Source organism: Coenobita brevimanus, chromosome 1, assembly GCF_032717465.1.
Source record: "Coenobita brevimanus isolate Jiangsu-jjx chromosome 1, ASM3271746v2, whole genome shotgun sequence".
Lineage (NCBI taxonomy): Eukaryota > Metazoa > Arthropoda > Malacostraca > Decapoda > Coenobitidae > Coenobita > Coenobita brevimanus.
In genome coordinates, this window is record NC_136954.1 from 53,709,691 (window position 1) to 53,723,503 (window position 13,813).

The following is a 13,813-nucleotide window of genomic DNA, read 5'->3' on the forward strand; positions in this document are numbered from 1 at the left end:
GACAGAGATGTGAACAAAATGAGGAGTAGATCTAAGTGGCCATTAATGCAGAGACTGAGCTCATTATATAGGGGCCGGCAGAGCTTGATACAACTTGTAAGAAGGACGTGCAAATGAAGCCATAGGGGACAAAGAGTTGACAATCCTGCTCCGAACAACAGAGAGAACGATTTACTCTACTATAAGGGTAGAAGGGGGGAGTGAGGTAAAACACGCTCGTGATCAAACATCCAGCATACTGTACGTTAGAATTACACAAAGGATGATGAAATCATAGGCTATGTAACACCTCCCCACAAAGTAAAAAGAAATTTACAAAGGAAATTTCTTATTACTCTAAAACAATCTGTCTAAAGTCTAAATAAGCAATCTGCAATAACATTTTCTTTCCCCTTGACATGTTGTATGTCTAATGAATACTCCTGAAGAAGTAGATTCCATCTTGTCAATCTCTGATTTGTATCTTTAAACTTACTAAGGAATTTCAGTGGGTTATGATCGGTATAAATGACTATGGGGTCAAAACCAGAACACAAATAAAATGAAAAATGCTGTAAACCAAAAATCAAGACCAAAAGCTCTTTTTCAATAGTCGAGTAGTTCTTTTGAGGTGGAGTGAACTTCTTATTGTAATAAGATACAGGGTGTTCAATACCCTGATCATCCTCTTGCAGCAAAACAGCCCCAGCTCCTGTATCACTTGCGTCAACAGCCATCTTAAAAGGCTTAGCAAAATTTGGAGTAGAGAGCACTGGCTGACTTAATAGGATAGCTTTAAGTTTGCTGAAAGAGGATTCACAGTCATCGGTCCAGGCAGCTTTAACTCCCTTTTTCAGTAGGTCTATAAGTGTTGTTAAAAGAATTGAAAAGTTAAGAACAAATCTCCTGTAATAACCTACCATTCCCAAAAATCTTTGTAGCTCTTTCCTACTTTTAGATCTGGGAAGATCACTTATAACCTGAACCTTAGCTGCTGGTGGTGCAACATGTCCATCACCAGTTACGTACTCAAGGTACTGAACTTTAGCTTGACCAAACTCACACTTTGATAAATTAGCTACAAGATTAGCCTGAACCAAACGCTCAAGAAATTTACTGACATGGCATAGGTGATCTTTCCAGTTGTCACTGAAGATTAATACATCATCAATATAAACAACACACCCTGCCAAACCCTCTGTTACAACATTCATGAGCTTCTGAAAAGTGGCTGGTGCATTCTTCATACCATATGGCATTACAGAACATGCAGAAGTCTTTCCTAGTGTTACAAAACATGAGATCTCCCTAGCACGTTCAGTCATAGGTACTTGCCAGTATCCCTTTAACAAACCAAACTTACTTATGTACCTAGCCTTTCCGATCTTGTCTATGCAATCTTCCACACGAGGGAGAGGGTAAGTGTCTGTTTTGGTTATCTGATTAACATGTCTGTAGTCGATGCAAAGCCGCTGTGACCCACCTGGCTTAGGGACTAGAGTGACAGGAGAACTCCACTCGCTCTGACAGGGCTCAATCATCTTCTGGTCCAACAGGTAGCCAAGCTCTTTCTGGATGAGAGGAACTTTCACTGGGTTCACACGGTAAGGAGGCAGTTTAATTGGCTTTGCGTCTCCAACATCGACATCATGCATCAACACAGTGGTTCTTCCTGGAGTGGCACGGAAAACTTGCGGGTACTCCTGCAGTAATGCCGAAAACTTCTGCCTTTCCTCAGGAGCTAGATGAGAAAGCTTAGTCTGGAGATCATTCATGATATCAGGATTCTTCCCCAAACTATCACTCAGGCTCATGCTGCATGGGAGAACTTCACTTGCAGACTCGGGTGGAACAACTACAGTGCAGACTGGGTTATTTTCGTCCCGCCTGTGATATAACTTTAGCATGTTGATATGACAAAGTTGCTTGTTCTTTCTACGATCTGGTGTGGCGATGACATAGTTGACATCACTGAGTTTCTTCTCCACGAAATAAGGACCACTAAACTTGGCTTGAAGAGGTTGCCCATGCACCGGTAGCTGAATCAAAACCTGATCTCCTGGCTGAAAGTGGCGTAACCTGGACTTCTTATCATACCAAGTCTTCATCTTCTCCTGAGCAGCTCCTAAATTCTCTCTCGCCAGCTGTAAAGCAGTGGACAGCCGTTCTTTGAACTTCATCACATACTCCAGCAGGTTGACGTCATCTTCCTCTGACAGCCAGCATTCCTTGAGTAGCTTATGGGGTCCTCTTACTTCATGGCCAAACAGTAGTTCAATGGGTGAGAAGCCCAGTGATTCATTTGGAGATTCTCTTGCGGCAAATACAACGAATGGAAGACCTTTATCCCAGTCTTTCTGATGTTCCAAACAGTATTTCTTGAGGATCGATTTGAGTGTTTGATGATATCTCTCCAACGCCCCTTGGGTCTGGGGATGGTAAGCTGAAGACGTGATCTGGATGATGCCCAACTCTTTCAGAGACTGCTTGAAAACATTTGACATGAAATTACTTCCCGGTCTGACTGTACCTCCTTGGGCAGACCAAACTTTGTGAAGAACCCTAGCATTTCCTTAACCACGTTCTTTGCTGACATATTTCTAAGTGGAATGGCTTCAGGATAACGAGTAGCCATATCAATCAGGGTCAACACATAAGAATATCCTGAAGAAGTCTTAGGAAGAGGGCCCACAATATCCACCAACACACGGGTGAAAGGCGCCTCAAAAAGAGGAATGGGAACTAGAGGTGCAACCTTTTCGGTCTGATTACACTTCCCCACAACTTCACAGGTGTGACAAGACTTACAATACCAGGAAACATCTCTGAAGATGCCTGGCCAGTAGAAGTGTTTCAAAATGCGTGCCACAGTCTTCCTCACTCCAAGGTGTCCTGCCAAACTGGAATCATGAGCCACTCTAATGATATCCTGCCTACAAACACGAGGGATGACAACTTGATGTACAACCTCCCATTCAGAGTCGGCTGATGCTGTCGGGGGTCTCCACTTCCTCATAAGTACTCCTGACTTTATATAATAACAAGTAGAAGCACCAGCTGACTCTTCCTCACTGCAAGCAGAGTTAGCTAGACCTTTCAACTCAGGGTCAGCAACCTGCAACTCAACCAACTCTTGACGAGACAAATTATCAACACTACAGGGTACTGCCTCATCTGGTGAGTGGTCCAAATTAGCAAGAAATGTGTCAGCTAGGATAACATCATCATCATCATTATCCTCTAAGTCATCAGTAACTTTAGACTTAGCTCTAGTGACAGCACATGCAGAGAACACATCAGGGACATCACAATCCTGGGTCGCAGCCACTGGCTCACTAGACAACTGAGGAGCTGGACATACTTGACTTCCACCAATATCATTTCCAAGTAAGAAAGTTACACCTGACATTGGGAGTGTCTCAACCAACCCAACCATAACGGAACCATTAACAAAACCAGACTGTAAATTCACTCTGCACAGAGGGACAGAGATGTAATTATTCCCTACACCTTGTAAGATTACAGTTTCATCAGAGGAATTAACATTAGAGCCTGGAACACTGGTCAGCATAAGGGATTGGCAAGCACCTGTATCACGATATATTTTAACTAATTTCATGTCATTACTGCCCAGAGGACTGACAAAACCATCAGACAGGAAATTAGCACATGAACTCTTGAAAGTGTCACCCACGTTACTGCTCAAAAGAGGAGCTCCATCATGAGAATTTAATTTACCCCTCAAAGCAGGTTCAGTTAACTCAGTTAAAGAATTCTGGGAACTCTCAAGGGTGGACACTAGACCAATTGACTGAATATTTAAAGACTCCTTTTTGTTCACATCACCCTGTCTCCTGAAACATTTCTCCGTAGTATGACCAAGCTTACTACAATAAGTACATTTACTTTTCTGAAATCTAGAGGTGAAGCTGGTATTTACTTCCTGAGAAACATCATCTTTATTCTCTTTCCTGTTACCTGTACTCTGAGTAGAGGCAACGTACTTACTCTCAGCTTTCCTTTTTTCTTTAGAATATCCCTTGTGAGTGAGAACATATTCATCTGCTAAAACTGCAGCATCAGACAAATTATCTATTCTTCTCTCATCAAGATATAGGCTTACATCTTTATTAATACACCTTTTGAAGTCCTCCAGCAAAATCATCTGCTTAAATTTGTCAAAATCAGAATTTACATTCTTAGAATTTAACCACTGCTCTAACAGATCTTCTTTGATTTTTGCATACTCAACGTGGGATTGCTTATCTTGCTTATAAGTTGTCCTAAATTTTACTCTATAGGCTTCAGGAGCAAGCTCATAGGCCTTAAGAATCAAGCTCTTAACTACCTCATAATTATCAGATTGATCCTGAGGCAAAGATGCATAAGTTACTTGAGCTTTACCGGTGAGAACAGTTTGAAGGAGTACTGGCCAATACTTTTTGGGCCAATTAAAACCTTTAGCTACCCTCTCAAGCAACTGAAAATACTTTGTTAAATCAGATCAGATTCATTAAAAGGAGGGACAAGTTTATCATTTTTAGCCACATCAAAATCATCAGAGCTAGATGATCCAGTTCCGCCTTGTTTTATGCGATACTCATGGTCTGCCTGAATCCTAGCAAGTTCAATTTGAGCCTGAACCTGTGCCTGTGCCTCCTGAATACAAGCCTGAGACTCAGCCTCCTTAGCACGTGCCTGAAACTCAGCCTCCTTAGCACGTGCCTGAAACTCAGCCTCCTTAGCCTGAAACTCAGCCTCCTTAACACGAGCCTCCTGCAGAGCTAGCTGTAACTTAGCTATTTCAATCTGCGTTTGCTCATTTGGAGGAGATACATTAAACAAGCTTTTATTAATCATGCCAACAATTTGATCTTTAGAATGATGAGAGTGAACTGCAATTTCCAGTTGTTGAGCAACAAGCTTCAGTTCATTCTTTGTTCTGTTTTCTACATCACACACTGTTTGCACATTTGACAAAAAAATTTTGGCTTCATCAAGCGAAGTAATAGTAGACATCATGAATAAATCACAGTCACAAAATATCAAGCAATATCCTTATGATAATATCCTGAATATCCTGATAAAAGGTCGCCAATTTTATGTTACGGAACAGAGAAAGATAATGTACACTTTAAGTGAGAATACTAAAAATCACTACTGTTCTGCAAAGTTCCAGGTTCAAAACAAAAGAGTTAGGTAAAATTACAAGTTAAAGTTTAATGCTCAAACTAACAACTAAACATTCAGGACTCATAAGGATAATGTAATGGCAAAAAACAGGTTAAATATATGGTTAACTGTAATAGCCTCTGTTAACACGAAATTACCAAGTGTAAATTTATCTAAGTCAGCCCTGATAAAATGAGAAAACCGGATAATGTTCACTGAATGCAAGATATATTGTTACAGATACAAAATATTAACAATCATGGCTGACACCCAAAACACATGAATCACAAAAACCTCACTAGGCCTACGAATTAACACCCCATGCTATACAGTACAAGAAAAAATGCAATAACACTTATACTCAAATTACACAGCTGCTAGATGGCTGGAGACTTCCTGAGCACTCACAATAATAACAACTGTACAGGGGAGGACAGAGATGTGGACAAAATGAGGAGTAGATCTAAGTGGCCATTAATGCAGAGACTGAGCTCATTATATAGGGGCCGGCAGAGCTTGATACAACTTGTAAGAAGGACGCGCAAATGAAGCCATAGGGGACAAAGAGTTGACAATCCTGCTCCGAACAACAGAAAGAACGACTTACTCTACTATAAGGGTAGAAGGGGGGAGTGAGGTAAAACACGCTCGTGATCAAACATCCAGCATACTGTACGTTAGAATTACACAAAGGATGATGAAATCATAGGCTATGTAACACCTCCCCACAAAGAAAAAGAAATTTACAGAGGAAATTTCTTATTACTCTAAAACAATCTGTCTAAAGTCTAGATAAGCAATCTGCAATAACATTTTCTTTCCCCTTGAAATGTTGTATGTCTAATGAATACTGAAGAAGTAGACTCCATCTTGTCAATATCTTATTTTTATCTTTAAACTTACTAAGGAATTTCAGTGGGTTATGATCGCTATAAATGACTATGGGGTCAAAACCAGAACACAAATAAAATGAAAAATGCTGTAAACCCAAAATCAAGGCCAAAAGCTCTTTCTCAATAGTCGAGTAGTTCTTTTGAGGTGGAGTGAACTTCTTACTGTAATAAGATACAGGGTGTTCAATACCCTGATGATCCTCTTGCAGCAAAACAGCCCCAGCTCCTGTATCACTTGCGTCAACAGCCATCTTAAAAGGCTTAGCAAAATTTGGAGTAGAGAGCACTGGCTGACTTAATAGGATAGCTTTAAGTTTGCTGAAAGAGGATTCACAGTTATCGGTCCAGACAGATTTAACTCCCTTTTTCAGTAGGTCTGTAAGTGGTGATACAAGAATTGAAAAGTTAAGAACAAATCTCCTGTAATAACCTACCATTCCCAAAAATCTTTGTAGCTCTTTCCTACTTTTAGGTATGTGAAGATCACTTATAACCTGAACCTTAGCTGCTGCTGGTGCAACATGTCCATCACCAATTACGTACCCAAGGTACTGAACTTTAGCTTGACCAAACTCACACTTTGATAAATTAGCTACAAGATTAGCCTGAACCAAACGCTCAAGAAATTTACTGACATGGCATAGGTGATCTTTCCAGTTGTCACTGAAGATTAATACATCATCAATATAAACAACACACCCTGCCAAACCCTCTGTTACAACATTCATGAGCTTCTGAAAAGTGGCTGGTGCATTCTTCATACCATATGGCATTACAGAACATGGAAAAGTCTTTCCTAGTGTTACAAAACATGAGATCTCCCTAGCACGTTCAGTCATAGGTACTTGCCAGTATCCCTTTAACAAACCAAACTTACTTATGTACCTAACCTTTCCGATCTTGTCTATGCAATCTTCCACACGAGGGAGAGGGTAAGTGTCTGTTTTGGTTATCTGATTAACATGTCTGTAGTCGATGCAAAGCCGCTGTGACCCACCTGGCTTAGGGACTAGAGTGACAGGAGAACTCCACTCTCTCTGACAGGGCTCAATCATCTTGTCGTCCAACAGGTAGCCAAGCTCCTTCTGGATGAGAGGAACTTTCACTGGGTTCACACGGTAAGGAGGCAGTTTAATTGGCTTTGCGTCTCCAACATCGACATCATGCATCAACACAGTGGTTCTTCCTGGAGTGGCACGGAAAACTTGCGGGTACTCCTGCAGTAATGCCGAAAACTTCTGCCTTTCCTCGGGAGCTAGATGAGAAAGCTTAGTCTGGAGATCATTCATGATATCAGGATTCTTCCCCAAACTATCACTCAGGCTCATGCTGCATGGGAGAACTTCACTTGCAGACTCGGGTGGAACAACTACAGTGCAGACTGGGTTATTTTCGTCCCGCCTGTGATATAACTTTAGCATGTTGATGTGACAAAGTTGCTTGTTCTTTCTACGATCTGGTGTGGCGATGACATAGTTGACATCACTGAGTTTCTTCTCCACGAAATAAGGACCACTAAACTTGGCTTGAAGAGGCTGCCCATGCACTGGTAGCTGAATCAAAACCTGATCTCCTGGCTGAAAGTGGCGTAACCTGGACTTCTTATCATACCAAGTCTTCATCTTCTCCTGAGCAGCTCCTAAATTCTCTCTCGCCAGCTGTAAAGCAGTGGACAGCCGTTCTTTGAACTTCATCACATACTCCAGCAGGTTGACGTCATCTTCCTCTGACAGCCAGCATTCCTTGGGTAGCTTATGGGGTCCTCTTACTTCATGGCCAAACAGTAGTTCAAAGGGTGAGAAGCCCAGTGATTCATTTGGAGATTCTCTTGCAGCAAATACAACGAATGGAAGACCTTTATCCCAGTCTTTCTGATGTTCCAAACAGTATTTCTTGAGGATCGATTTGAGTGTTTGATGATATCTCTCCAACGCTTCTTGGGTCTGGGGATGGTAAACTGAAGACGTGATCTGGGTGATGCCCAACTCTTTCAGAGACTGCTTGAAAACATTTGACATGAAATTACTTCCCCGGTCTGACTGTACCTCCTTGGGCAGACCAAACTTTGTGAAGAACCCTAGCATTTCCTTAACCACGTTCTTTGCTGACATATTTCTAAGTGGAATGGCTTCAGGATAACGAGTAGCCATATCAATCAGGGTCAACACATAAGAAAATCCTGAAGAAGTCTTAGGAAGAGGGCCCACAATATCCACCAACACACGGGTGAAAGGCGCCTCAAAAAGAGGAATGGGAACTAGAGGTGCAACCTTTTCGGTCTGATTACACTTCCCCACAACTTCACAGGTGTGACAAGACTTACAATACCAGGAAACATCTCTGAAGATGCCTGGCCAGTAGAAGTGTTTCAAAATGCGTGCCACAGTCTTCCTCACTCCAAGGTGTCCTGCCAAACTGGAATCATGAGCCACTCTAATGATATCCTGCCTACAAACACGAGGGATGACAACTTGATGTACAACCTCCCATTCACAGTCGGCTGATGCTGTTGGGGGTCTCCACTTCCTCATAAGTACTCCTGACTTTATATAATAGCAAGTAGAAGCACCAGCTGACTCTTCCTCACTGCAAGCAGAGTTAGCTAGACCTTTCAACTCAGGGTCAGCAACCTGCAACTCAACCAACTCTTGACGAGACAAATTATCAACACTACGGGGTACTGCCTCATCTGGTGAGTGGTCCAAATTAGCAAGAAATGTGTCAGCTAGGATAACATCATCATCATCATTATCCTCTAAGTCACCAGTAACTTTAGACTTAGCCCTAGTGACAGCACATGCAGAGAACACATCAGGGACATCACAATCCTGGGTCGCAGCCACTGGCTTACTAGACAACTGAGGAGCTGGACATACTTGACTTCCACCAATATCATTTCCAAGTAAGAAAGTTACACCTGACATTGGGAGTGTCTCAACCAACCCACCCATAACGGAACCATTAACAAAACCAGACTCTAAATTCACTCTGCACAGAGGGACAGAGAAGTAATTATTCCCTACACCTTGTAAGATTACAGTTTCATCAGAAGAATTAACATTAGAGCCTAGAACACTGGTCAGCATAAGGGATTGGCAAGCACCTGTATCACGAACAGGCTAGATAGAAGGAGACAAGCGACCCTAGACAGAGGTCGAGACGGAGATTAGCCTTTAGAACAGGCGAGAGAGGAGGAGAAGGAGACAGGCCTCAGAGGAGACAGGCAGGAGGTCAAGAAGAGGGATGACCCAAATGTGAAGAGGTCGAGACGGAGATTAGCCTTAGAACAGAAAGAGAGAGAGATAGCGAGACAGGGAGGTAGCTACCCGGGACTTATACTCTTCCCATAGAGAGACCTGTTTAATATTTCCAAGACAAATAAAAATAGTCCCATACTATTCGTTACGTATCCTGCCTCTACAAGCAAATACAAAGCCGCTGCTTTATGATACAAAGTCTTTATGACATTTGGTAGCAGCGAACGTATACGAACCTCGTCTACGAATCAACATTAAATTACTACAAAATATCAGGATTGAAAACAACCAACAACATCAGCTCCTGACAGTATTCTCTCCATCCAGCCCCCTCCGTCTCCCAGATCATTACGCTGATGCAGAGGTCAAGAGATCACTCGACGCCTTGCAAGTAGCTTAACGACAAACCAGCAATTCTGCGGACATCGTCTCCGAATTAAAAGCAAATTTCTACAAAAGCAACCGAGACTACAAGATTAGCTTCAGTTCTACATTGAATCCTACAAAATACAGCCTACAGTGCAAATAGTTTACAAAGTCTACAGCCATCTACAATCAACTACAACCATCTACAATCAACTACAATTAACAACTCTACGTCGTCTGTATAATCTTCTACACGCACCTACAAGAAGCGGCAGTCTTCATCCCACAACGAGTAAATCACTAGAGAAAAGGATCGAGAAAACTTCCACATAGAAAAACGGAACAAACAAACGAAGAGTGAGACACGACTCACAACTCATAACCACCAGACCTCACCCTTCTCTCTCTGCTACATCCACCCAACCCCCACCGCTTACGCAGATGTGAAGAGGTCAGGACGACGAAGCAAACACCAAGTCCATATTCACAACTCGTCTTACTCACTCATCTTCACTCAAGTTACTCATCGCTACTCATTCACTCACCACAGCTACCAGTGTGGGAAGCCGACGTCACCATGTGCTGAGACGACAACACGCCAATCAACCCGCGAAGGACAACGCTATCACCACGTGCAACACCACTCACACCATTTTCCTCCACGGTAAAAATTAGTGAGTTACATAGTTACTTCATTTATACAATACACAGTGATAGACAATAAGCTTCTGCACAAACATATAAAACGTACTGTATAGTTACAACTTAAATTCATATACCTACTTCAGTTATCTTCATAACTCAATCATTAAATACTTGCACCAACAATAAATATTCTACACTGTATATATTCATTAATTTATTATAACATTTATTTACTACCAACGAGTGTTACCATTTATACCTACATAAAATACGTGTTTCATACATACAACTATACATTATTACATCTACAAAGTAATAAAGAAGATATAAAATCACAGTTACTCAGTGAGCAATTAAAAGAACTGCATTAAACATTTATTAATTCAAGCTACCTAGTGGAAACATATAAATTAAGTTACAAGGTAAACTAGAGAAAAAAAAAAATGGCCAACACAAATGCCGTTAGCAAGAGTGAACATCAACACAATCGTGAAGACAATGATTTCCACACAGTGCTGACACACATATTACCCACGATAGGAACAGGTGAACAACAAGTCAGTGTGTATAGTTAATACTGTATATATATATATATATTTTTTTTATATAAAATAACAAAATATGGGACTATATAATATCATTTTCAGTAGTATCTGTGCAATATACTGTAAACTAAACTTTAAAAAAGTATCCCAAGAAAATTGGTCAGCAATTATGTAACCATGAACAACATGGAAAAAGCGTACACAAGCAAAGAGAAACAAACTATAGAAAATCAATACATTAAAAAAAGAAAAAAAAAAAGAAAAGGAAAGGAAAGAAAGAAAGAAGAGTGAGAAGGAAAAAAGAGAAATAAAGTAAGATCACATAACAAACAAATGAAAATAAGTGTAAGTGTTACTTCATATGCCAAAATACCACATAAACTACAAACAAAAAAGCAAATTGTGTCTCCACAAACAAGTGGCATGACACATCATTACTAACATCGACCGCAGCATATGTTAGGACTGCAGTTATTACAATTATGTTACTCCATATTATAATTATGTAACTACAAACAATATGTACCATTTCTGTGACAGTTGCATTAACAAGATGTAACTTTTATGTAACTTTAACTACAATTATGTACCTACAAACGATATGTAACAATTATGTAACGACAAACGATTGCATTATGTTACACTAACTACAATTATGTACCTACAAACGATATGTAACAATTATGTAACGACAAACTATTGCATTATGTTACACTTTGCCAATTATGTAACAGTTGCATTAACAAGATGTAACTTTTATGTAACTTTAACTACAATTATGTACCTACAAACGATTTGTAACAATTATGTAACGACAAAACAGTTGCATTAACAAGTTATATGTGTATGTAGTATGTATTAATATGTTATGACTATTAAATGTCGATGGTACGCCATTTTCGCGCGACCGAGCAGTGTGGTAAAGACTACATATTATATAGATAGATAGATAAATAGATAGATAGAGAGACAGATAGAAGCAGGGAGTCAGATGATTGAGAAGGTGTTGTGTCTGCGAGAATCGAGCAGTGCTAAACATGCTTACACAACACTGAGGAAAGCTGAAGACAGCGGCCAGTAAGGAGATGATGCAGTTAGCTGTCAGCAGTCCTCTCGTGAACAAAGATCTAGTCCACCCACGAGGAACACACGTGACACACCCCTGCTACACCACAATTTAGGAAAGAGAGCTCAGACGGAGATTAGCCACCGAACAGGCTAGATAGAAGGAGACAAGCGACCCTAGAGAGAGGTCGAGACGGAGATTAGCCTTTAGAACAGGCGAGAGAGGAGGAGAAGGAGACAGGCCTCAGAGGAGACAGGCAGGAGGTCAAGAAGAGGGATGACCCAAATGTCATTTATGACAATATATTTTAACTGATTTCCTGTTATTACTGTCCAGAGGACTGACAAAACCATCAGACAGGAAATTAGCACATGAACTCTTGAAAGTGTCACCCACGTTACTGCTCAAAAGAGGAGCTCCATCATGAGAATTTAATTTACCCCTCAAAGCAGGTTCAGTTAACTCAGTTAAAGAATTCTGGGAACTTTCAAGGGTGGACACTAGACCAATCGACTGAATATTTAAAGACTCCTTTTTGTTCACATCACGCTGTCTCCTGAAACATTTCTCCGTAGTATGACCAAGCTTACTACAATAAGTACATTTACTTTTCTGAAATCTAGAGGTGAAGCTGGTATTTACTTCCTGAGAAACATCATCTTTATTCTCTTTCCTGTTACCTGTACTCTGAGTAGAGGCAACGTACTTACTCTCAGCTTTCCTTTTTTCTTTAGAATATCCCTTGTGAGTGAGAACATATTCATCCGCTGAAACTGCAGCATCAGACAAATTATCTATTCTTCTCTCATCAAGATATAGGCTTACATCTTTATTAATACACCTTTTGAAGTCCTCCAGCAAAATCATCTGCTTAAATTTGTCAAAATCAGAATTTACATTCTTAGAATTTAACCACTGCTCTAACAGATCTTCTTTGATTTTTGCATACTCAACGTGGGATTGCTTATCTTGCTTATAAGTTGTCCTAAATTTTACTCTATAGGCTTCAGGAGCACGCTCATAGGCCTTAAGAATCAAGCTCTTAACTACCTCATAATTATCAGATTGATCCTGAGGCAAAGATGCATAAGTTACTTGAGCTTTACCGGTGAGAACAGTTTGAAGGAGTACTGGCCAATACTTTTTGGGCCAATTAAAACCTGTAGCTACCCTCTCAAACAACTGAAAATACTTTGTTAAATCAGATCAGATTCATTAAAAGGAGGGACAAGTTTAACATTTTTAGCCACATCAAAATCATCAGAGCTAGATGATCCAGTTCCGCCTTGTTTCATGCGATACTCATGGTCTGCCTGAATCCTAGCAAGTTCAAGTTGAGCCTGAGCCTCTGCCTGTGCCTCCTGAATACAAGCCTGAGACTCAGCCTCCTTAGCACGTGCCTGAAACTCAGCCTCCTTAGCCTGAAACTCAGCCTCCTTAACACGAGCCTCCTGCAGAGCTAGCTGTAACTTAGCTATTTCAATCTGCGTTTGCTCATTTGGAGGAGATACATTAAACAAGCTTTTATTAATCATGCCAACAATTTGATCTTTAGAATGATGAGAGTGAACTGCAATTCCCAGTTGTTAAGCAACAAGCTTAAGTTCATTCTTTGTTCTGTTTTCTACATCACACACTGTTTGCACATTTGACAAAAAATCTTTGGCTTCATCAAGCGAAGTAATAGTAGACATCATGAATAAATCAGTCACAAAATATCAAGCAATATCCTTATGATAATATCCTGAATATCCTGATAAAAGGTTGCCAATTTTATGTTACGGAACAGAGAAAGATAATGTACACTTTAAGTGATAATACTAAAAATCACTACTGTCCCGCTGAGTTCCAGGTTCAAAACAAAAGAGTTAGGTAAAATTACAAGTTAAA